This window comes from Ursus maritimus, unplaced genomic scaffold (genome assembly GCF_017311325.1).
Source record: "Ursus maritimus isolate PB19 unplaced genomic scaffold, ASM1731132v1 scaffold_26, whole genome shotgun sequence".
Taxonomy (NCBI): domain Eukaryota; kingdom Metazoa; phylum Chordata; class Mammalia; order Carnivora; family Ursidae; genus Ursus; species Ursus maritimus.
Window position 1 is genome coordinate 30,289,224 of NW_024425119.1, and position 25,238 is coordinate 30,314,461.

General features: G+C 36.3%; 1 non-coding gene across 1 annotated transcript; it reads left to right on the top strand.

Annotated features, from left to right (window-relative positions):
• The first annotated feature begins 23,540 nt into the window (after positions 1–23,540).
• Positions 23,541–23,661, top strand: LOC121105485. Its single transcript, XR_005838011.1, has one exon. It is a non-coding gene; the product is annotated as a U6atac minor spliceosomal RNA (small nuclear RNA).
• The last annotated feature ends 1,577 nt before the right edge of the window (positions 23,662–25,238 follow it).

Below are 25,238 nucleotides of genomic sequence, written 5' to 3' on the forward strand. Positions count from 1 at the left end.
CCAGGACCACCTGCCCTTTTACACAGGATGCCATACTAAATCTCTAAATTTGTATAATCTGACAGCATGTGCTTCAAAGGAGTTGAGATTATTTTTATGTATAAAACAATGTTCTGCTATATGCAATGAGGAGCAAAGAGAACACACATCCTACAAACAGACCCTATGATAAGTGGGGCTGGAGGAAAAAAGCTATTTGAGGGAGGATAGCCAGAAGATGAAGATGAAGGGAATTGCCCTATGGCACCTCCTTAGATCCTGTTATACATAGTACAGGGAATAGGGAGAAGGGCATTCATTTTTTTTATTATGTTTAATTAGCTAACATATCATTAGTTTTTGATCAACGGTTCATTAGTTGCATGTGATGGTGCTCATCAGCACACTTCCCCTCCCTAATACCCATCACCAGGTTACCTCATCCCCCCACCCCCTCCCTCCCGTAACCCTCATTTTGGTTCCCAGAGTCCAGAGTCTCTCATGGTTTGTCTCCCTTTCTGGTTTCTCCCCCTTCAGTTTTCCTTCCCTTCCCCTGTGGTTCTCCACGCTATTCTAATGTTCCACATATGAGTGAAACCATACAGTAATTGTCTTTCTCTGCTTGACTTATTTCACTTAGCATAATTCCCTCCAATTACATCCGTGTCGATGCAAATGTTGGGTGTTCATCCTTTCTGATGGCTGAGTAATATTCCATTGTATATATGGACCACATCTTTATCTTTCTTCTGTTGAAGGGCATCTTGGCTCCTTCCACAGTTTGGCTATTCTGGACAATGCTGCTATGAACATTGGGTGCATGTGCCCCTTCTCTTTACTATGTATGTATCTTTGGGGTAAATAGTAGTGCAATTGCTGGGTGGTAGGGTAGCTCTATTTTTAACGTCTTGAGGAACCACCATACTGTTTTCCAGAGTGGCTGTACCAGCTTGCATTCCCACCAACAGTGTAAGAGGGTTCCCCTTTCTACACATCCTCACTAAAACTTGTTGTTTCCTGTCTTGTTAATTTTTGCCATTCTAACTGGTGTAAGGTGGTATCTCATTGTGGTTTTGATTTGTATTTCCCTGATGGCTAGTGATGTAGAACATTTTTTCATGTGTCTGTTAGCCATTCGTATGTCTTCTTGGGAAAAGTGTCTGTTCATATGTTCTGCCCATTTATTGACTGGATTATTTGTTCTTTGGGTGTTGAGTTTGAGAAGTTCTTTATAAATCTTGGATATCAGCCCTTTATCCGTAATGTCATTTGCAAATATCTTCTCCCATTCCATGAGTTGCCTCTTAGTTTTGTTGACTGTTTCCTTTGCTTTGCAGAAGCTTTTTTATCTTGACAAAGTCCCAAAAGTTCATTTTTGCTTTTTCCCTTACCTTTAGAGACGTGTTGAAAGAAGTTCCTGTGGCTAATGTCGAAGAGGTTACTGCCCATGTTTTCCTCTAGGATTTTGATGGATTCCTGTCTCACATTGAGGTCTTTTATCCATTTTGAGTTTATCTTTGTGTGTGGTGTAGAGAATGGTCTGGTTTCATTCTTCTGCATGTGGCTGTCCAATTTTCCCAGCACCATTTATTGAAGAGACTGTCTTTTTTCTATTGGATATTCTTCCGTGATTTGTCAAAAATTAGTTGACCATGGAGTTGAGGGTCCATTTCTGGGGTCTCTAATCTGTTCCATTGATCTGTGTGTCTGTTTTTGTGCCAGTACCATACTGTCTTGATGATCACAGTTTTGTAATATAGCTTGAAGTCAGGCATTGTGATGTCCTCAGCTTTGGTTTTCTTTTTCAACAGTCCCCTGGCAATTCGGGGTCTTATTAGTTCCATGCAAATTTTAGGATTGTTTGCTCCAGCTCTGAAAAATGTTGATGGTATTTTGATAGAGATTGCATTGAAAGTATAGATTGCTCTGGGCAGCACAGGCATTTTCACAATGTTTATTCTTTCAGTCCATGAGCATGGAATGTTTTTCCATCTCTTTGTGTCTTCCTCAATTTCTTTCTTAAGTGTTCTGTAGTTTCTAGAGTATAGGTCCTTTACCGCTTTGCTTAGGTTTCTTCCTATGTATCTTATGGTTTTTGGTGCTATTGTAAATGGAATAAATTCCTTCATTGGAGAAGGGCATTCTTAATAAGGAACATGAAGTTGAGGGGGGCACCCTAAAACATTTGGCCTGTAAAGTTTTGAAGCCAGGAGGAGGCATGTAGTCTTCTCAGGAGAAACGTTTCATGAGAGGAAGCAGGTACTATAGCAGTCTTTCTCAGGAAGTACTGGTCAGTGTGCTTTCTTTTACAATCTGTCAGTCTCTAAAAATATGGTGAAAGAACCAAATGTAGATTAAGAAACCTGACCTGATCTGGAATGTTAACTTTAAGTGATGCCTGTGTACCTGTTGGTGGTCTTCTGACTGTATGACCAAATATACACTGCAAAGTTGCAGAGGTGTGAGGAGGCCCTTGCACTAGGGAGATCCACAAGCAAGGGAGACCTTTCTGATCTAGGAGAGCAATTTTAAATTAACCTATCTAGAAATCTATGCCTTGATCGTAGGATTTTGTCCTTTTTGAAATAATGCAGGGGAAAATAACACATTAAGGCTAATCGAGCATAACATTTTAGTATCCTATGAGAATATCTATGTGTGTCCCCTCCAAGCCTCCAGCCATCACCTTCCCCCACCCCCCCACAGCCCCCTCACTGCCCACCTACATATAAGTACAAATACTTCTGGGGATGATGAGCATGAGAACTGTAGGAACATTGCCAGAAAAAGAAGGAAGAAGGTGAAGTAGGAAGATGAAGAAAAAATAAGGGCGACCAAGAAAGGGTAGTCCAGAGAGGAAACATTTCTCATATATTGTTGACTCTCAGAATTTCTTAAAATATTTTATTCAGAAGGTTCATTTCTTATGGAATGCATACAGAATACTGATACGAAAAGAAAGAAGAATATAATAGGATCTGGGTTGAAAGGCCATACGGATCTCTGCTTGCACAACCAAAATTCAGAGTAATGTTAGTTCGTTAGTGGGGATAACTACTGGGCAACTATTAATCCCCTCTCTGCAAATCTTGTCTTCAAAATGCATTATCCCCAATTGCACTGAAGGTGGCAATCTTGGACATCTTTTCCAGTTGTTAGTGTGACAGGAACTACATACCATTTTATCTACCTACATAATGTTACAAATACTAACGATTTTTTTCATTACTTTTGAAAGACAATCTTTAAATATGTTTAGCTTTAGGCAAGTATTACTTGCTTGTTTTGTCAGGGAGCATTTTGGAAATGTGACCAGTGCAAACTTGAATCAGATAATTACAACTGCATTTCATTCCCTATTATTAAGGATATGTGAAAAATTAAATTTTCTACTTTTTTTTTCCTTTGAAATAACAGTCAAAACCATATATATGTTATATATGATTACATAATAGTTTCCAAAAGCTTTTGTTGGTGGGAAATTCTTGTTTCCCTTCAATCTGGCCATTAGACAAGAAGTCAGCCTGGGGCGCCTAGGTGGCTCAGTCGTTCAGCGTCTGCCTTTGGCTCGGGGCGTCATCCCGGCATTCTGGGATCGAGCCCCACATCGGGCTCTTCTGCTGGGAGCCTGCTTCTTCCTCTCCCACTCCCTCTGCTTGTGTTCCCTCTCTCGCTGGCTGTCTCTCTTTCTGTCAAATAAATAAAATCTTTAAAAAAAATAAAAATAAAAACCAAAGAGAGGTGAAATTCATTTCAATTATTAAAAAAAAAGTCAGCCATTTTCTGACAGCTGTTCTATAGAACTGGTTCCTTGATAAGGGAAGAAAGCAAAGTAATCGTATTTGTATTGCTATAGGAGTAACATAGGAAGGGAATGTTTAAAATAGTCATTCATTTTCGATGAAATAAATGCAATTTGGAAGTTTCTGCAAGTCTCCAAATGGTTTTCAGTGATATATGATGTGACTTGATAGACTATTTATGGGTCTTCTGGGTTTTATAATAGTTGATATTATAGTGGCTCTTTCTTTATGTTAGTTTTTCCATAGATATATATGAAGACTTCCATGGACTGTTTATCATCCAATGATATTTTCTCGTCTCAAGAGATAAATAATTCAGTTCGGAAGATCATAAATTTATTAGCATGTGGTCTATGACACTCCAGATGTGCTGTTATTTTTCTTAGTAAATTCCCAGTTAAATATTTATCATTAAACTGTAAGGGATTAGTATAATTTTACTTTCTTCCTACTCCAGTTATTAGCAAATTCTATTTTAGCAAATTCTTATCAAATTGAAATAATTAGCAAATTCTTATCAAATTGAAATAATGGCAGTTTTTGGAAGAAAAGTAGCTCATTACAACAAATGGCATGTAAGGAGAATTCTGATCAAATTTGGCCTTCTTATTTCTTAATGGTTTAATTTGGGCTTAATATTTGATAAGGATAAATTAATCATAATCAAAATTAGAATTAAAAATGTCCTAGATTATAACTATTTTGTAATTATTAAAATAACTTCCCTCTAACAAATAAGGGAAAAAATGATTGAATAAAATAAAAATAAACCAACTTTCTATCTACTGTACACTAAGTTCTGATTGATCGTCTTTTGTCTGAAGTAGTAAGGCACCTGTAAAATATAGAACACTCAGGCTAGCATCAGAAGATCTGGATTCAAATCCTGATTCTGCTTTCAACACATGTAATTCTAGGTAGGTGAGCCTACCAGATCAAATGAGAAAAGGAAATACACATGAAAATGATCTGATAGCTGTAAACACACACCAGTAAGGGATATGTGTTGGTTATTAAATGTGACTGAGGCTGTGCTCCAAATAGTTTAACTTTTATCATATATTTTGTGTAATGTTAAACAGTATTAGATAATTGAATCATTACTTACCATCTTCCGGAGTGTCATGGAATGGTTTTGACATTATTTAAAATGGAATTTGTTTCTTTAACCTAAGAAGACATGGATATTGGTAACTATTTTGTGACTTCTTAGATACTTGCTATTACAGTTAATGAGCTTGTCTTCTAAAAAGAGCAATTTGATGTTCTAAAAATGTTACATGTTACTTTTTTTTTCTAGAATTACATTAGTTGAGCTTTTTTATGATGTAAGAGCTAAGGGGAGTCATTGAGAGTGGACAAAGAAACATAAATTAGAGGATATTGTCTCCCCATCTACATCATCTGTGACTAAGTCCCAGTGCTCATAAAACTGGAGTGTATGGCAAACCTCATGGAGAAGTTTGACAACAGTTCAACGTCACTGGAGATAAAACCAGAGTTCAAAATATTCACCTTCTCTAGGGTCCTCTATGTCACTTCCCTACACCAAAACCCACAGTGGTTCAAACTGGATCTGTCTGCTTTCACTCCCACTCACAATGTACACAATAGGCAGGCTTTCACTCTGAACCACACTAGAACTCACTCAATATGATCCATGAATAATCTCCTTTGACTTCGATACCGATTACTGGTCCAATCAATTATGGCCTACATAGCAGGTTGGTTACATTAAGAACATAAATCACATGTTGCACCAACTTTATTCAGAAGCAGTCCTCTTGGAGCTGCTCTCATAAGAACATCCATGGATTACTCTTAGAGCTGCTCTCATAAGAACATCCATGGATTCATCTGGTATAGGAATATACCACTATTTATAACAAACAGAAACATTTTATTGTAATAAACTTAGATGTGTATGTGTGTTTATATTTTCCAAGTTTTTTTCTTAGAGCCCCATAAAAATATAATTACTGGTTCAATCAATAGTCATTTGCTAAGTACTTGAAACTCTTCATTGCTGTAAAAGTATGTATAATTTACTATCAAATGAGAAAATATGATATAAGAAGATATATTCAGGACGTCTTCCATGACATTGCTCCCTTCATAACTGAATATTTTTCTATTTTTCTCATAGTCATCATCACACCATGGAAATTGCAGCTTCCTTGTCTTTATTCCTTACTAGACTAGTATGAGCTTCATCTGGTCAAGGACTGTGTCTGCTGTATTCACAAATGTCAGGCACTTATACAGAAAATATGCAATAAATTGTTTTTGACTGACTGCTTGAATAAATATGAATAACTAGATGCCTAAGGATGCCAAACTAGAACAACTTTATATTCTTTAAATACAGAACTCTAGTCAGATTTAAATCTAGCGACAATCTATGGAATTTTCATTTCCTGATCTTTTATCTGACATTCAACTACCTTGATGCTTAGAGGCCATTATATTTTTTTTAGCAGAGTGCCTCCCTAGTTTAAAATAAAAATGACATATAAGATCCTGTAACAGAAATTCAATTATAGCAATATTTATATTATTAACACCTAGATTATTCCTTTTATATAGTTGTTGAAATATTTATTTTGAAATATATATCATGTACTATTTAGAAACATATTTACCACTTATTGGGAGATAAGTAATGTTCTAAATAAACATTTATTAGAAATGTGTGTGTTGTGTATGTAATAACTATAAAAAGAAAATCCTGTATTTTTGATTATTAGAATTATAATATCGGTTTGGTGATTCACAAAGATATAAAACATATGATCATATCACCAGTGAATGTCTGTCCAATACTATTTAAAATTAAAATATTCTTGCATGTAAATGTGTAGTAGAAAATCAAAGCACAATTTATGGAAAGGACAATGAAGCTAAAGATAAAAAGCATTGCTCTTTGCAACATCAGCAGTTGTATTTGCCGCCCATGTTTCTCTTGTCATTACCCCATTTTAAAACAATATCCTTTGTCACTCAATTACATTGATAAATTCTTCAGGTAGCCAATTTCACAGCTCTCTCTGAAGATGTGTTACAGCTCTGAGTCACTGAGGTTTAGTTTGAATATTATGTATTTTATGTTACATTGATACTTTCAAATGGTGGACCATCATATCTAAATTTTTCTCTTTTCAAATCAAGGCATGTCAAATAATGGTAATGATGCAGCATTAATTTTGTTCTCATTTGTATGCCCAATGATCTTCTACTGCTTAAATGTGAATGTAATATTTTTGCTGTTACATTTACTGGTGTGGAAGAAAAGGCTTTTGTTTGTTTTTTGTTTTTGCATAAATAAATAGGGCTGTTCTTGGATGCCATCTTCTCATAATGGTGTTCCAACAAAAAACAAAACAAAGCAAAACAGTTCACTCATCTTTGGGTATGCCATTTTTCATTTATGTTAGCTGCCTTGCCAATTTAATAGACAATTCCTATAATTAATGAGAATGTTCTTGTGCTTTCTAAAAAGGTGACTTAAATCACAATAATTTAACCCATGCATGATTTGATATAATAGGAAGTTATAATCTTTATTAAGCAATTCGATAAAATTTTACATTCATAATCAATACCTTTTTATTCACTCTTACAGATCAAAACATAAAGGGAATATCCAAGAAAGTCAAAATAGTTAAGACAACAACTATTTATATAGCTCATGATTCTGATTAAGTCAGCAATGTGGACTGGACTCAACTGGGTGATTTCCTACTGGTCTCAGCTAGACTCACAAGTTTAGATAAACTATTTTGACAAGGAAGGTGGCTAACTGTTCACTGGGGTTGTCGGGATGACTGGGCCATATGTCTCCAGCAGGCTAGCTTGTGCTCCTTCACATAGTAGCATTGTCAGGTCTCCCAAGAGCAGCAAGAGAGGGCAAGTCACAATGCACAAGCAATTTTCAAGTCTCTGCATGTTTTACGTTTGCTACTGTTTCATTAGACAAAGTGAAACACAGCCAAGGCAGAGTCACTATGGAAGGTTACTGCCAAAGTGCTTGGATGGGAGAAGGGAAGAATTTGCAATCACTTTGGATGGATTTTAGGGAAACTGACTTATATACTCCTATGTTGCTGTCTTTTTAAAAGTCTTAATTCATTTGTAATTATAACTGATATTAAACAAGTTGTTGGTAGATTAAACAACAAATGTTTCTACTCTCTTATGTTGCCAAATCTGGCAATTTAGCTCACCTCCATGATATTAAATACTTTATTTTTATAATATATAAACTTATTCTAGGCATTTCATTATCAATTCATATTTTTTGGTTCATGGATTGAGAAATCATTAGACATTTTTAGATATTTGGCTCAGATGGTGCTATATAACATTGAATTATGTGATTCTCAATCTCTCAAGTACAAAAAAAAGAAATAGTATCATCAACAAGTCTTGAATTTTGTCCTAAAAGAGTAGATTGCAACTGTCACAAGAAACCCAAATTTTTCTCTTAGAATATTTTAAATGAATTATTACACTGACCTTAGTAAATAGCTGATGTTATATATATATCTAAGTAACTATCTAAAATAGTCCCCTTGCGGTCTACCTTTCCTGAAATGATTAGTCTGTGTTCTAAATATTTTGGAGTCCCCTTCCTTGGAATTATTTTCAGAATTCTGAAGCCACGTACTTGGAAAACAAAAACAAAAACAGAAAATGTTTCTTTATCCCAGAGCCATAAACTACCTGTTTGTTTTTCTTTTCTTTTCTTTTTTCTCCTCCTATTTTCCTGAGTGCATTCAGTGCTGTCTTTCTGTCCCTGAAGCCAATGTCAAAGGATCCTCAAGAAATGGCCTGGTGGAAATGGACCCTGGAGCTCAACTGAAGCCTGGCAAACCTTAAATGAGTGTGTGATGTTTCTGCCCATTTCATCCATTTCATTCCTTAGCCCCATGCTCCAGTGAAACACTATCAGCTGTAAGTAACAAAAACAACCCCAACTTGAGCAAAAACAAAGTAAAACAAAAAGGAATTTATTGGAAGATCAAAGAAAGGATGTTAAGAATCTGAGCCCTTCCTAGAACCTCAGGGGTAGAACTGGGCCTCAAAATTTCTTTCCCAGCATCTTGGTCTCATCTCTATTTCTCTTTGCCTCTTAACATACTGTCTCCTACTGCAGCCATATTTCTCCACTCAGGCAGGAAGAATGACCAGCAGGAGTTCTCTGTTCATATCATATCAGCGATCACAGAGGAAGGAAGGATTTGGACTGAGGTCTCTTCCATCCATTACCTTTGATTACCCTGGCTCCAGAGCTGGAGAAGCTTATTATCATCATTAAATACAAATTATTGAATTTTACTGCATGCCAGGTACTGTTCTGTGAGCTCTCCATGATTAATTTAATTCTCGCAGGAACTATTGGAGACAATCATAGGAAGTAGGTATAATTCTGCATTATGTGCATTTTACAGATGAAAGAAATGAAGAACAAAAAGATTAAATAACTTCCAAATTCACACAGCTAGTAAGTGGCAGAGCCATGGTTCAATATGAGGAAGGCTGCTGTAGTCAGTCTGCCATGGTTTGTATGTTTGGGGCAAGTAGTGGTTGGATGTTTCCCAAGTTTCTACTAGACCCCTCCTATAACCAACAATGGTTCCCCTTTGAAAAGACTGAATTTGAAATACATTTATAGGTTTTTTGTTTTTTAGAAACATGAAATTTAGGACTCAGAATTAGAAAACAATTAACCTCAAGTTTATCTGGATAGCTGGGGAATAAAAGGACTAAATATAATTTTGACTGGAGAGTAAATGATCATGTAAAGCAAAGACCTGTCAAAAACTCTTACAATGGATTCATTCCACCTTGATAATCAAAATTAGCCTTATTTGGGCTTTGTGTTATTTCTTGCTCCTTGTGTGGGCATTATCAATTTTATAAAGGGTATTGATTTTACTGTGATCCTATGAAGAAACAGCACAAGTACTTTGCAGTACTGGGTATAAATAAAACATTCATAAGTAATGAAATGGCATAGTAATTTATAAATTAAAGCCGTATTGTATGGCAAATTCTTTGAATTATAGAGCAACAGGATTTGCACCTTTTGAAATATGGTATTGTAGAGCAAGCTAAACTTCCACAAACAAGGGAGTTTATTTTCCTGTCAACTCTTTTTACCTTTGTGGGGGTTTTGGTTTTGTTTTTTTGTTTTTCTTTGGTCAGCTGATATGTAGCTACTCTATTTTATTTGAGCCACTGAGACCTCCCAAGATCCTCATTATAAAAACTCCTGTTATCAATGAAGAGGCTAGGAAGAGCTTGTGTGGGTTAACAATGCTGTCTCGCTTACTTCTTGCGCTGTTTCACCTTTCCAGGAGCAATGCCTTTTTTTTTTTTCTTAAATCACTGTTCTTAATTAAAAAGAAAATAAAATCCTTTTAGAAACTAGTCATTGCTCTTAAGACACCATAAACAATGGTAAAGAGAAAAACTCTGATCATCCTTAGGTGAATTTTTGACTGAAGACATACTTCTATAAACTCAAGAGACATTATTATCCAACTTTCTACAGAGATGATGTTGGAAAGGCCAGATGGGTTCACCTTAAGAAGAGAACAATTTTTTGTAAACTAAAACGGCCACATATACATGCTTGTGCAAATCAAAATTAATACAGGACACCAAAGGACATATTTGTAGGCAATATGTAATAGTACAGTAATTTCTCCTGTTTTTTTCCCAAATTATTTATTGGTCATGTGCTGTATGCTTTGAGCCATGTCAAATATTGGCCCTGCCCTCAGGAAAAGGGAGAAAGCAAACATTTTTTGATTTACATCTCTGGTCTAGAAATTGTCATTCATTCATTCAATACATTTATTTTCAGAGCCGAGAACTGAGCAGTGAACTAGGGAGATTAAGTCCCTAGTATCAAGGAAATTATGTTCTAATAGAAAAGGCAGAACACAATCAGTAAATAAGATAATTTGAGGTAATACTAAGTGCTATGAAGAAAATTTTAAGTGTGATATGACAGGAGTAAAGAAGGGGACACTTGAAATAGATAAGAACATTTTGGAGAAGAAAATATTTGTATTGAATCCTGAATGAATGTGAAGAAGGGAGTAGCTAAAGGAAGAGTGTTCCAATATCAGCAAGACAAAGGCTCTGAGATTTATATGCACATTATCTCCTTCAATCCTCACCAGGTTTCTGTGAACAGTGAAGTATTAGCCTAACTTTATAGACAGCAAAGAAACATAGAAGTAACTTATGTAAGGTCCCTCACTCCGTAAGCATGATTCCATGGGATGAGCCCAGGATTATCTTGCTCTTTCTGCTACCTATGCTGCTTCATTGGAATGAAAGCACAGACTAAACACATGTAACAGGAAGGAATTCCAAAGGAAAAAGAAAAAGGTTCCTGTTCTAAACATAGGGCTAAAAATATTCTAGATGGTCCTGACTCTTCATTTCCTTTCTACTAAGAAATATACAACAAAGAATTACACTTGTCCATTTATTGATTAATGCATTCAGCAGATATTTTTGAGGGTCTATAGTTTGACTACAGCATGTGTTAAAAGAGTTTGGAATACATTTGGGATGAATAGTGTGAAGTACTTCCTTCAAGAATTTGAGTGTTTTTCTTCATATATCATTTGGGAATTTTAGCAGTATAATTTGTTCTGCCAAAAGTTACATGGAGGAAAATAAATCATTAGAATTTGAAAGTCTTCTCCTCAGTTGGCTGGAATTTGTCTCTGGCATTTAATATGCAACTCAGTATTTGTAAACAAATGAAACCGACCCCTTTTTCTCCTTCTTATGGGTGTGATGAAGAAGGTATAGTTGGGATCTTTTCATTGGGTTATAGAACAAAATAGCATTTTATAAGGTTATGATAGATACATATATGATTTATAAGACATCTAATTATTTCATTACTGAGGCTATCTCTGAATTCTGAGAAATGCCAAAGGAGAGACTCAAACATCTTCAATTCAGCCTATCTAGGCCTATCATTGTCAATGGATTCTTTTTTTGCTGTGATTTCTGGCTTATTCTGGCTAATGGCTAGGTAGGATAATGGTTCAGCAAAAACAACAAAGGCATGTATTCCTTTTCATTTCCCTTAAATATAAAGATGCCCTTGTGAAAGGAAATTTATGGTTATTTAAGCCAATGCCTGTACTCAGTGTTCAATCATAGCTGTTCTCATACCTGAAGTTTCAACAGTAATCTGTGTGTACTAAGTACTTAACATTGCTCAGTGGAAAGAGAAATGCTGCCACATATTACTCTGTTTAATTTTTTAATGGTCATTACTATCATTATATTTTATTTTAATTTATTATTATGTGGTTTCACTAAGAAGTAAAGGAGCTAGATCATGTAAACCTTGTGGTATTGTAAGGACTTCAGTTTTTACTCGAAGGGGATGAGAAATTAGAGAGTTTCAAGCATGAATGCTCTGATCTGACCTATGTTTCCAGTAGAGCAAGTCTGGCTACTATTTTGAGTATAGGCAGAAGGGTGGATGAGTAGAAGCAAGGACGTGAGATAGCAGGCATAGCAATTATCTGGATGAGATTACTTGATATGTGTTTGAGTAGCAGAATGTGCCAGGAACTAGAATATAGGCATCAAACTGGCATGGACTTGGTGGGTTTTTTTTGTTTTGTTTTGTTTTGTTTTCCCATTGCTATATCCCCAGGGCTTGAAATCATTACTGGAGTATATATCAGGAGCTATAATTCTTGTTGACTGAATGGATAGATGGAAAAACAGACATTCATTTTTACAACTTCTGTCCTCTCCCCAACTGTTTATTACTTAGTTTTAAGTTCAAAGCTACTTTTCTTAGCCTCTCATTTAAAAAAAATAAGTAAAAGAGAAACAAGCAAAGTAGCCAAGTTTCTTTTTAAATTTAACTGAATTCAACAAAAACTTTTGAAGTACTTTTATGTGATGAATTTTTTGGGATATTAAGGATATCAAGTGCCAACAGAATGTTCCAGGACAGTGAGATGAGATTATTGTTTAGGGTCAGGGCTATGCCACAGCACCAAAATTTACTTCAAAATTAAAATTGCTACATAGGATTTAATTTCCTCCTCAGAAGGGGAATAACCTCTTCAATGAATCAGACTTGCCTTTTTCTGCTTACTGTAAATGGGATCATGTGACCTGAACATTACAGAGTGCCTAAATAGCAGACTATGTTAGAAAAGTTTGGGGGAACAAGGAGCACCCAATTGTATTTAGTCTGCAAGATTTTCTGTAGGGAAGTAGAGAAATAAGACACACATTCACACATGCACTCATTTGGGTATGAAGAAACACTGAATAGATACAGAAGCAACGAATCCCTGGTTGTCTACAGGGGGCAGGAGATAAACTGGATAGACAGGAGTAAACTTTTTAATTGATCTTTAAATACCATTTTGATAATTTATCATCAAAATTATTACCTCTTCAGTAAGTAAATAAAAAACATCCTTTATTTTTATTAATGTTTGTTTAATTCCAGCATAAAGAACATAAAGTGTTAGTTTCAGGTGTACAATATAGTTCAACAATTTCTATACCTTATTCAGTGCTTATTGTAATAAGTGTACTCTTAATCCCCATCACCTATTTTACCCATCCCCCTGCCCAGCTCCCCTCTGGTAACCATCAGTTTGTTCTCCAGAATTAAGAGTCTGGTTTTTTGTCTCTTTTTTTTTTTCTTTGTTTGTTTTGTTTCTTACATCCCACATTAGTGTGAAATCATATGGTATTTGCTTTTTCTGACTGATTTATTTCACTTTGCATTATACCCTGTAAGTCCATCCATGTTGTTGCAAATGGGAAGATTTCATCCTTTTTTATGGCTGAGTATTATCCCATTCATCTTCATCTCTATCCATGCATCTATGGATGGACATTTGGGTTGCGTCCATATTTTGGCTATAGTAAATAATGCTGCAATAAACAGAAAGATGCATGTATCTTTTCAAATTAGTGTATTTGTATTCTTTGGGTGTATAACCAGTAGTGAAATTACTGGATCATATGGTATTTCTATTTTTTTATAATAATTTTTTATTATGTTATGTTAGTCACCATACAGTATATCCTTAGTTTTTGATGTAGTGTTCCGTATTGTTTCGTATAACACGCAGTGCACCATGCAATATGTGCCCTCCTTAATACGCATCACCTGCCTATTCCCAGTCCCCCACCTCCCTCCCCTCTGAAGCCCTCAGTTTGATTCCGAGAGTCCATAGTCTCTCATGGTTCTTTCCCCCTTTCGCTTACCTCCCCCCCTTCATTCTTCCCTTCCTTCTCCTACCGATCTTCCTACTTCTTATGTTCCATAAATGAGTGAAATCATATGATAATTGTCTTTCTCTGCTTGACTTATTTCACTTGGCATTATCTCCTCCAGTGCCACCCATGTTGCAGCAAATGTTGAGAAATAATTCTTTTTGATAGCTGAGCAATATTCCATTGTATATATGGACCACAGCTTCTTAATCCAGTCATCTGTTGAAGGGCATTTCGGCTCCTTCCACAATTTAGCTATTGTGGACAATGCTGCTATGAACACTGGGGGGCATATGGCCACTTTTTTTCCTCTAGCTCATTCCACACATAAGCCCTGGCCTGCGAGAGGGCACCCACGTTCAGACGTGACCTGGCCCTTCAGAGCACTGCTTCACTCACTGTGCAATCTCAGTAATGAAACAAGACACTGGATTTCCCTGTGGAGCTGGCTGCTCAGATATTCATGCCCATGGAAAGAAGAAACAGGACAGGTCTTCCATGAGACTGAGCCAGCCCTTTATCAGCACTGAAACAAGCCAACTGACTCCAGCCCACCAAGACTAAATTGGGTGCTGTAAGTAATCTCACTAAAGGTGAGTGCCTTTACTATGTCAACAATATTCCTTTCAAACGGTCTGAAATATCTGGAAAGGCTAAGAAATCAGGCAATGACTAAAGCTTAGTGGTACACCAACTAGCCCATAAGCACCTGGCATCCCCCACCATTGTTTTTCTGCATCATGGTTAACTGGTTACATCAGGACACACACAAGCAGCATAAAGTCAAACTCAGTAAGATAGGCACTAACAAAGGCCTTCGCTCTAACCAGAAAGACAACCCTTGCACCCCTCTGGCAGCCCCTTCTTCAGCATGCCTCTGTACCTCTCCCAACCTCCCCGCCAACGGGCATGTCAGCTGCCTGCAAGCGCAGTGTGTCAAAACTATAATGTTATTGTCATTAAAAGTGTACTCTACCCTGGGGAAAATACCAATGACATTTTTCAAAGAACTGGAACAAACAGACCTTAAATTTGTGTGGAAGCAGAAAAGGCCCCGAATTGCCACAGAATTGTTGAAAAGGAAAAACAAAGCTGGGGGCATCACATTGCCGGATTTCAAGTTATACTACAAAGCTGTGATCACAAGGACAGCATGGTATTGGCACAAAAACAGACACATAGACCAACGGAACAGAATAGAGAACCCAGAAATGGTATTTCTATTTTTAATTTTTTGAGGAACCTCCACTCTGTTTTTCACAGTGGCTGCACCAGTTTGCATTCCCACCGACAGTGCATGAGGGCTCTTTTCTCTACATTCTGGCCAACACTTGTTTCTTGTGTTTTTAATTTTAGCCATTCTGACAGTTGTGAGGTGATATTGTGGTTTTGGTTTGCATTTCTCTGATGATTAGTGATGTTGAGCATCTTTTCTCATGTCTGTTGTCCCTCTATATGTCTTCTTTGGAGAAATGTCTGTTTATGTCATCTGCCCATTTTTAATTGGATTATTTGGTTTTTGGTGCTGAATTGTATAAGTTCTTAACATATTTTGGATATTAACCCCTTTTCGGATATATCATTTGCAAATATCTTCTCCCATTCAGTAGATTGTCTTTTTGTTTTGTTGATAGTTTCCTTCCCTGTTCAGAAGCTATTTTTATTTTGATATAGTCCCAATAGTTATTTTTGCTTTGTCTCCCTTGCCTCATGAGCTATGTCTAAAAAAATGTTGCTATAGCTGATGTCAAATAAATTACTGCCTGTGCTGTCTTCTAGGATTTTTATAGTCCGTAATCCATTTTGAGTTTATTTTTGTGGATGGTGTATGAAAGTGGCCCAGTTTCATTCCTTTGCATGTAGCTGTCCAGTTTTCCCAGCACCATTTATTGAAGTGACTGTCTTTTTACCATTACATACTCTAACTTCCTTTGTCAAAGGTTAATTGACTAAATAGTCATGGGTTTATTTCTGGGCTGTCTATTCTGTTCTCTTGATCTATTATGTCTATTTTTGTGCCAATACCATACTGTTTTCATTACTACAGCTTTGTAGTGAGTCTTGAAATCTAGGATTATGATACCTCCAGTTTTGTTTTTCCTTTTCAAGATAGCTTTGGCTAATTCAGTGTCTTTTATGGTTCCATACAAATGTTAGGATTATTTATTCTGTTCTGTGAAAAATGCTATTGGCATTTTGATAGGGATTGCATTAAATCTGTAGATTGCTTCGAGTAGTATTGACATTTTAACAGTATTTGTTCTTCCAATTTGTGCCTGGGATATCTTTCAATTTCTTTCATCAGTGTTTTACAGTTTTCAGTGTACAGGTCTTTCACCTCCTCAGTTAAGGTTATTCCTAAGTACCTTATTATTTTGGTGCAAGTGTAAATGCGGTTGTTTTCTTAATTTCTCTTTCTACTGCTTCATTATTGGTGTATAGAAATGCAACAGATTTCTATATATTGATTTTGTATCCTGTGACTTTACTGAATTAATGTATCAGTTCTAGTAGTTTTTTAGTGGAATCTTTAGGGTTTTCTACATATAATATCATAATATCATAAAAGGTTTATCAGTTTGTTGATCTTTTCAAAGAACCAGCTCCTGGTTTTATTGATCTGTTCTGTTGCTTCCTGGTTTCTATTTTGTTTATTTCTGCTTTAATCCTTATTATTATTTCCTTCCTTCTACTGGTTTGGGATTTAGTTTGTTTGTTCTTCTAGCTCTTTTTGGTATAAGGTTATGTTGTTTATTTGAGATTTTTCTTCTTCTTGAGGTAGGCCTGCATTACTATAAACTTCCCTCTTAGAACCACTTTTGCTGTATCCCATAGATTTTGGCCCATTGTGTTTTCATTTTCATTTGTCTCCATTTTTTTAAATTTCCTTTTGATTTCTTGGTTTATTCATTCAGTGTTCAGAAGCTTGTTATTTAACCTCCATGTGCTTGTGTTCTGTCCAGATTTTTTTCTCCTGGATGATTTCTGGTTTCACAGCATTGTGGCCAGAAAAGGTTCATGGTAAGTCTAATCTTTTTGAATTGTTGATACTTGTTTTGTGGCTTAACATGTGATCTGTTCTGGAGAATGTTCCATGTGCACTTGAAAAGAATGTGTATTTTGCTGTTTGAGGATGGAACGTTCTGAATATATCTGTTACATACGTCTGGTCCAATGTGTCCTTCAAAGGCACTGTTTCCTTGTTGGTTTTCTTTTTATATGATCTGTTCAATGGTGTAAGTGGGGGTGTTAAAGTCTCCTACTATTATTGTATTACTATTGATTTCTTCCTTTATGTTTGTTATTAGCTGTTTTATGTATTTGGGTGTTCCCATGTTGAGTGCATATATATTTACAATCGTTATATCTTACTGTTGGATTGTTCCCTTTATCATTATGTAGTGTCCTTCTTTGTCTCTTATTACAGTCTTTATTTTAAAGTCTATTTTGTCTAAGTATTGCTACTCCAGCTTTCTTTTCACCTCCATTTGCCTGATACATGTTTTTCCATCCTTTCACTTTCAATCGGCATGTGTCCTTAGGCCTAAAATGAGTCTTTTGTAGGCTGCATAGAGATGGGTCTTGTGTATCCATTCCATCACACTACATCTTTTGATTAGAACATTTAGTCCATTTACATTTAAATTAATTGTTGATAGGTATGTATTTATTTCCATTTTGTTACTTCTTTTATGGTTACTTCTGTAATTCTTCTCTGTTCCTTTCTTCCCTTGCTCTGTTCTCTCATGGTTTCCTGCTTTTCTTTAGTGATATACTTAGATTCCTTTTTAAAAAATGTTTTGCATATTACCAGTTTTTTTTATTTGTGGTTATAATTAGGTTTATATATAACATCTTGTGCATATAACAGTCTTATTAAGTTGATGGTAACTTAAGTTTGAATTCATTCTAAAAAAACTTTTACTCTCCCCCCACCATGTTTTAGGTATATAGTTTCGTACTTTACATCCTTTTCTGGGTTATTTACACTTAAATGGGTGTTATGTAGTTGTTTCCATGCAGCAAGGTGAATTTAGGGCTCTCCTACTCCACTGTCTTCCCCCAGAAGCCCTTAAAAAACATCTTTTACAAAGCCACGGGGGAGAAAAGAAGAGCTTAGGGAAACAAAGTGAAACAGAAATTGCCTCGGAAGTGTTTACTTTGTCACTTTCCCAACCTTTCTAAACTGCATCGTGAGCTCAGCATTCTCAGATGATGAAGGCTATGTGTGTGAGCACTGGTCAGTGACAACTGATGGGGTCGTGCTCATCATTTTTCCTTGTAGAAAGTAGTCCTAATCTATGGGGCTGCTGACGCAAAGGCTACAAAGCCAGTTGAAGAAAGCCAATCTGCGAGGACGCCTGGAAGCTCTTTAGTCCTTTCAGAGGCTAAAGGAAGTAAAATTCTGGTAAGAAGATTGTCTGTTTGCAAGAGTGTTACCAGAATCGAGGTTTGTAACATGCCTGTCCTCACCCTGGGTGCAATGCCGAGAAGGCTTCTGGGCATCCAGCCGTGGCTGGCACCGAGCCTCGAGCAGCGCTTGAGTGCGAATTTCCTCGTGCCTGCAGGGTTCAGCCTGTAGCAGGGTGTGCACATGCCACAGCCGCACACAGACTCCACACTTGTCAGGAACAGCTGTGAAATCTGCCCCGTCTCCTCTTCAGGTAAGAAATTTCATCAGTCAGAATAACACCTGGCCCGTATAGAGAGTTTTGTATTTATAAAAATGTTTTTACCTCTGTTATTTCATCTTATGGATTCATAGAAGCTGAAAGAAGAAGAAATCTCAGAGGTTGTGACCTCCATGGAGCAAAAGGAGAAATTGAATCCAAGAAAAGTGATCATTTTGCCTAAAATCAAATAGCTATTTAGCAGCAGAGCTGAAACCAACACAGAGTTGTGCTGACTCTCAGCCCTGTGACTTTTCCACTACTACCACATGGCGATCTCACTTGTTTCCTTGGGTCTCCTCCAAATTTTTCTTCTTCTTGACCTATCTAATTTTTTATCCTTTTATGCGTTAAAGGTGACCTACTTATATCAAAATTTAATAATTTCTTATTTTGGTTGATTCTTTCAAATATTGCCTGAAGACTGATTTTTTTGCCAGCAAACTGGTCCACTCTCATATTTAAGTTTCCTGTCTCACATACTGAAAAATTAAGCATACCTATAAATGATAACTAGAGTTGTTTTCCTTGTAATGCAAAGATTTATACTTGACTTGTTTCCTGTCAGATTTACCACAAGCTGGAATCTTCTAAGCAAGTACTCCCTTAGGTATATTCTCTCTCAGTGGACAGACATTAATGAAGTCTCTGTCAAAAATCTGGCAAGAAAATGTTTCTTAAACTCATGGCTGATGCCAGACACTAACTACATCAAGTTTTCTATTCTGTGGTGGGAAAAGGAAAAGAAAGAAAATAATTTCTATCTAAATTCAATTTTGGTGAAAGAGAAAGGATTATATCCAGATCAAGTTCCAATCCAGTGACATTTGAATAAATTGAGATATTGTATGTTCAGAATTCAGTCCTTGGCATGCTTAACACTCAGAGACGTGCTAATAGTTAAAACAGCATTACGCAGAGTGGGAATGATATCCCTTTGCAAAGTTGTGCGTTCTCAAAGGATATTATTCTATACTGATTGCTTTCTCCACTCAACATGTATAGGCTCCACAGCTCCCAAAAGGCATATGCTCTGGCTGTTGGCTAGGAGATTGCTGAAAATTCCTAGAACCTTCAGAGGCATCCTCTTGATTAATCAAAGACCTACTATTTTCTTCTCTTGCCCATAATCCTACTCCATGCTGCCACTATTGTAGCAATTTTCTGCAGGATTTCCTATTTGAAATGTTATGGTAGAAGTTAGAAATCTGAGCTTTTCCCTAATTCACTCATAAACTTATCCACAGGGTCTGTTTTGTTTTTTTCCTAAAATGGGGAGAAAATTACTGTTCCAACCACTAACTACCTTATGAATATTCAGTGAAACATTTTTTTCTGGTTAAAAATTTATGTAACTTAACTGACAAAGGAAATGCTTTTTTTAAAAGTAAAAATAAAATCTCAAGTAAATCTAAAAAGATCTCATTTGTCATTAACAACGCTAACTACAAAATAACTATGATCAATACATTGTTTTATTAAAACTTAAATAATTATAAGTATTAGTTCATAATTATATGTTACTTGGTTCAAGGAAACATCTTTCTAAACAAGATATAGGATATTTCAAAGGTCCTTCTCATCTTCTGCAAGACGACTCTTCTTAGTGACAGAGAGCCAGAAATTTCCTACAAAATTCAAGATACAGAAAGATTTTAAGGGTCTGGTGCCTCTAAATTTTAACGTAGAAATCTGGACTGGCAAAGAGTGTTACATCCAAGAAAATGCTTTCATGCTAAAGGTTAAATTACAGAAAGAAAAATTCAACCTCCAAACTTTTTCACTACTTGAAGAGATTGAGAAGAACTCAGTACTGCTACATGAACCAGCCACACAAGCAAACTTTTCAAAAACAGTTATGTAAGGACCATACACCTTTCATAAAAATTAATGCAAAATGGCTCAGAGGCCTAAATTTAAAACTCTGAATTTCCTAGAAGAAAATGCCTAGGTGCAAATCTGCTTGACCTTGGGTTCATCAATGAGTTTTTAGATACAATATCAGAAGAAAAGAAAAAATGGTTAGTTGAACTTTACTAAAATTAGAAAACTTCTGCTAAAGACACTGTTAAAAGGATGAAAATAAAAAACATTTACAGGAAGAGAATATCTGCAAATTACATAAAGTACTTGTATCCAAAATATACAGGCAATTCCTAAAGGTCAACAAGAAAACAAAGAACCCCAATTTAAAAATGGGCAAATAGGAACAGACATGTCATCAAAGATGACATACAGATGGCAAATAACCATATAAATAGATTTATTTGAGAGAGAGAGAGTGAGCATGATCGGGTGGAGGGATAGACGGACAGAGGGAGAGGAAGATGGAGAAGCAGACTCCCCGCTGAGCAGGGAGCCCCAGGACCCTGAGATTATCACCCAAGCCGAAGTCAGATGCTTAACTGACTGAGCCACCTGGTGCCCCTACCAGTTATTTTAAAGAAATAATGTATTTTTAAGATTTTTGAAAAACACAGTAGTTACTGGAATGCTTGAAGATTAAATGAAAAAAAATAAGATAGTGAAAATGTAACATTCAACATGTGTCAAACTTTGCAATGTAATTCAAACAAGGAATAGCTGTTATGGTACCAGGCTCATAGATATTTAAATTGTTATAATCATGAACAATAAATAATGTGGTTTTACAAAAATAATTACTGCCAAATACATTGTGACAAATTTATTCAATCAATTGGAAAGTAAATGGCTAAAGGAGGATATCAGAGATAAGGCATTAGTGTATTCAAAAATATTATTTTTAAAAAGTAGAATTGAATTTGTCCTGCAAGTATAGTTACCATCAAGTGGCTTGAAGTCAATTGGAAAATTCTTATATCCAAAAATGATAACTGTATTCAACTTTGAAAAGTGGCTAGGCTGGTATAAAGACTTTTACAGTCTTCATTAATAATAAAAAAAATGCAGTGACTATGATACCATGGGTAGTTATGTCTTCCAGTCATCACTACAGACTAAACAATTACAAAAGGGACTTAGAATTTATAATTTTGTGCATTCAAAGAATGCTAAAGGGACTTGCCAGGAAAAATCATTTTTTTCTTGGGGTGCCTGGGTGGCTCAGTTGGTTGAGGGTTAGACCCTTGATTTCAGCTCAGGTCTTGATCTCAGAGTCATGAGATTGAGCCCTGTATCAGGCTCTGCACTCAGCAGGGAGTCTTCTTGAGATTCTCTCTCTTCCTCTCCTTTTCTCCTTCTCCACCCGGCGCACTCTCTCTCTCTCTCAAATAAATAGATAAATAAAATCTTTAAAAAAATAATTTTATTCTTTAGGGAAGAAGTAAAATTTGAATGACGGGCACAAAAAAACCCTGCGTTAATGGTTTAAGTAGCTACAGTTTACATCAGAGAGATGCAATATAGTTATTTTAAATTGCAAGGGATGGTACGGGCAATAACCATTTTAGGGCTATAGTGTGACATAAGACTCCATTCTAAGGCATTGTATTTATAGGGGTAGGGGAGAGTGTGTGATCATATCAGATTTACCAGAACAGATGATTAATGAAAATTTGGAGAAATGGGTGGAAGTCATATTTACAGAGGGCTTTGCATACCTCCAAAAATTTTTATCACTTAATCCCATGGGCAAGGAAGGATGTAGAAGAGGTAAAATGTGAAAAAGGTTTTAAGACTATTAATGTGGTAGTTGTATGGAGGAAGAAAATGATACAAGTTAACAGATGACTTCAGATTCCCGTGTATCTAAGTTGCAACCCTGGCTCTGTATGACCATCAGCAAGTTACTTCAACATTTTAAGCCCTCAGTTTTCTCATAGGATTATATGAAAATTAAGGGATATATTTATCTAATGCGCTTGGCACCGTTCTTCAAGTACTGAAAAAAAAAATGCTTTGCAAACAAAGTGGATAAGAGGTCAAAGTTTTAAGAGTCTATTTGAGAGACCATTAAAATAGTTTAAGGAAACATCAATGAAAATAAAATTAAGGAATGAATGAAAGGAGTAGTAGGCCTTAATGACTAACCAAAGGGGTGAAAAAGAATAAGGGGTTACTGTTGACTCTGAAGCTTGGTGCCTGAGTGACGAGAAGAACAAGGGCTAAACCTGTCAGAAATGTAAACTCCAATGAAGGGGACGAAGGGACTAGAGAGTAGAAGAATATGAGTTCTATTTTAACTGCATTGGGTGTGAGGTGACAATGAGACTTCTAGCTAAAAAAAAAAAAATCTAGCAGGCAATTGGAGATACAAATTTGTAATATCCCCCCCTAACCACTACCTGGAGACATATGTTAAGACTCTGCCCCCATTCATATTCTTGTATCTATAGTCTCCCTCTCAGTAATTTCAACCAATCCCACAGTTTCAACTCTCATGCTCTTCTTAAAGTCTGAGGCCTTCTGGAAATTTCTACTTCAGTGTCTTTTAAAGTACCTCAAACTCATCGTGTTCCAAATCAAAACTGCTTTTATCCCCAAAAAAAGGCATCTCTTGGGGCACCTGGGTGGTGCAGTTGGTTAAGTGTCTGTCTCTCGGTTTGGGCTCAAGTCATGATCTCAGGGTCATGACATAGAGCTGCTTAAAACTCTCTTTGCCCCCCCCCCACCCCACCACGCTTGCGTACATGCACACCCTCTCCCTTTCTCTCTCAAGTAAGTAAATCTTTAAAAAAAAATAAAAATAAAATAAAACGGCATCTCTTACTGACTTGTCTGATTCGGTTAACAGTACCTCAAGATCACCCAGAAGATGCAGCTTGGAGTAATCAGTTATGTCCTCTCCCACTGGCAGAATCCTCTTCCATGGGCGTTGTATGGAGGGAGAGGCTAGAACTCTTGAGAAGGATGGGAAGGTCCTAATTACTAATACAATACATTTATAGTTAAGATATTGCCATGCATTTTGTGGCATCTAATCATGGTATTGCTCCAATCATTGGAGATACAATTGGTATATCAAACCACATTGCAAATAACCACGTTTCTTCATCAAAAGACAAAATGAACAGAGTCAAAAGGCAATCCAGAGAGTGGAGGAACTTATGTGCCACACATATATCTGACAAAGGAATTATATCCAGGATATATAAGAAACTCATCACTTCACAAAAGAGGACATCCAAATGGCAAACAAGAAAAAAAAAAAGATTACTAATTATTTTAAAGAAATACAAATGAAATCCACAAGAACAAGCTATTGTATACTCACCAGAATGACTATAACATTAAAGAAAGAAGATGTCAAGTGCTGGAAAGGGTATGGAGCAACTGGAATTCTTACACCACTAAGTGAGCACTAATTACTGCAACTACTTCAGAAAACGGGCATTATCTACTACAGCTACATATATCTGACCCAGGAATTCCATTTATAGGTATATATGCAACGGAAATTGTATGCATGTTCACCAGAAGTCCATAGCCGCATTATATGTTATTACTCCAAACTGAAAACGACCCAAATGCCCACCAGCAGTTGATTGGGTGAATAATTACGGTTCATCTAGGTGATGTAACACCTATTTTGGCTTAAGCAGAATAAACAGAAAGATTTCCTATTAATCTAAACATGGACAGCACTAGAGGAGATAATGCTAAGTGAAATAAGTCAAGCAGAGAAAGACAATTATCATATGGTTTCTCTCATCTATGGAACATAAGAACTAGGAAGATCGGTAGGGGAAGAAAGGGATAAAGAAAGGGGAGTAATCAGAAGGGGGAATGAAGCATGAGAAACTATGGACTCTGGGAAGCAAACTGAGGGCTTCAGAGGGGAGGGGTGTGGGGCAATGGGATAGGCTGGTGATGGTAGTAAAGAGGGCACGTACTGCATGGTGCACTGGGTGTTATACGCAACTAATCAATCATCAAACTTTACACCAAAAAAAAAAAAAAACAAATAAATATGATTTTTGTCTCCTTCTGGCCTCATGCTAATCTTCTTGAAAAAGTTTTTACCAACCTCTCTGTTGAAACTGTACTTTCTTCCAGTCCCAATTCAAACATCTAGTCTGCATCCAGCTGTTCTTGGTCACTGCCTTTCTCCCAATTTCGGAATGTGATCTCTCCTTCTTTTAAGAGTCCCTTAATGATTATTGCATGCTTTCCCCTATGGTTTGCTTTATCTCTACCATGTTTTTTTTTCTTCTTATCCTACCATTTTTTATTCTAACCATCAGTGAGATAATAGAAGGTTTGTGTCACTACTCTTTCCACCATTTAATTCACTTAGTCATAGAGTTTGCACACAATGGGTGATCAATAAACACTCTAAAACTTTACGGAATCAGAAAATATAAAAATGGTTGCTCTAAGCTTTTAAATTAATTTCCTGCAATAACTTATAATATCTGCTATATTATGGTTATCAATCATGAGATTATCTTGGATCAAGTGATTGAATTTTACTAGGCAATTTGCCTTATATAAAAGGTGTTCTGCTCTGCATTCTTCCAGAAAATGAAACTGCAGAGAAATTTATTGTGATTCATCATGCCATAAAAAA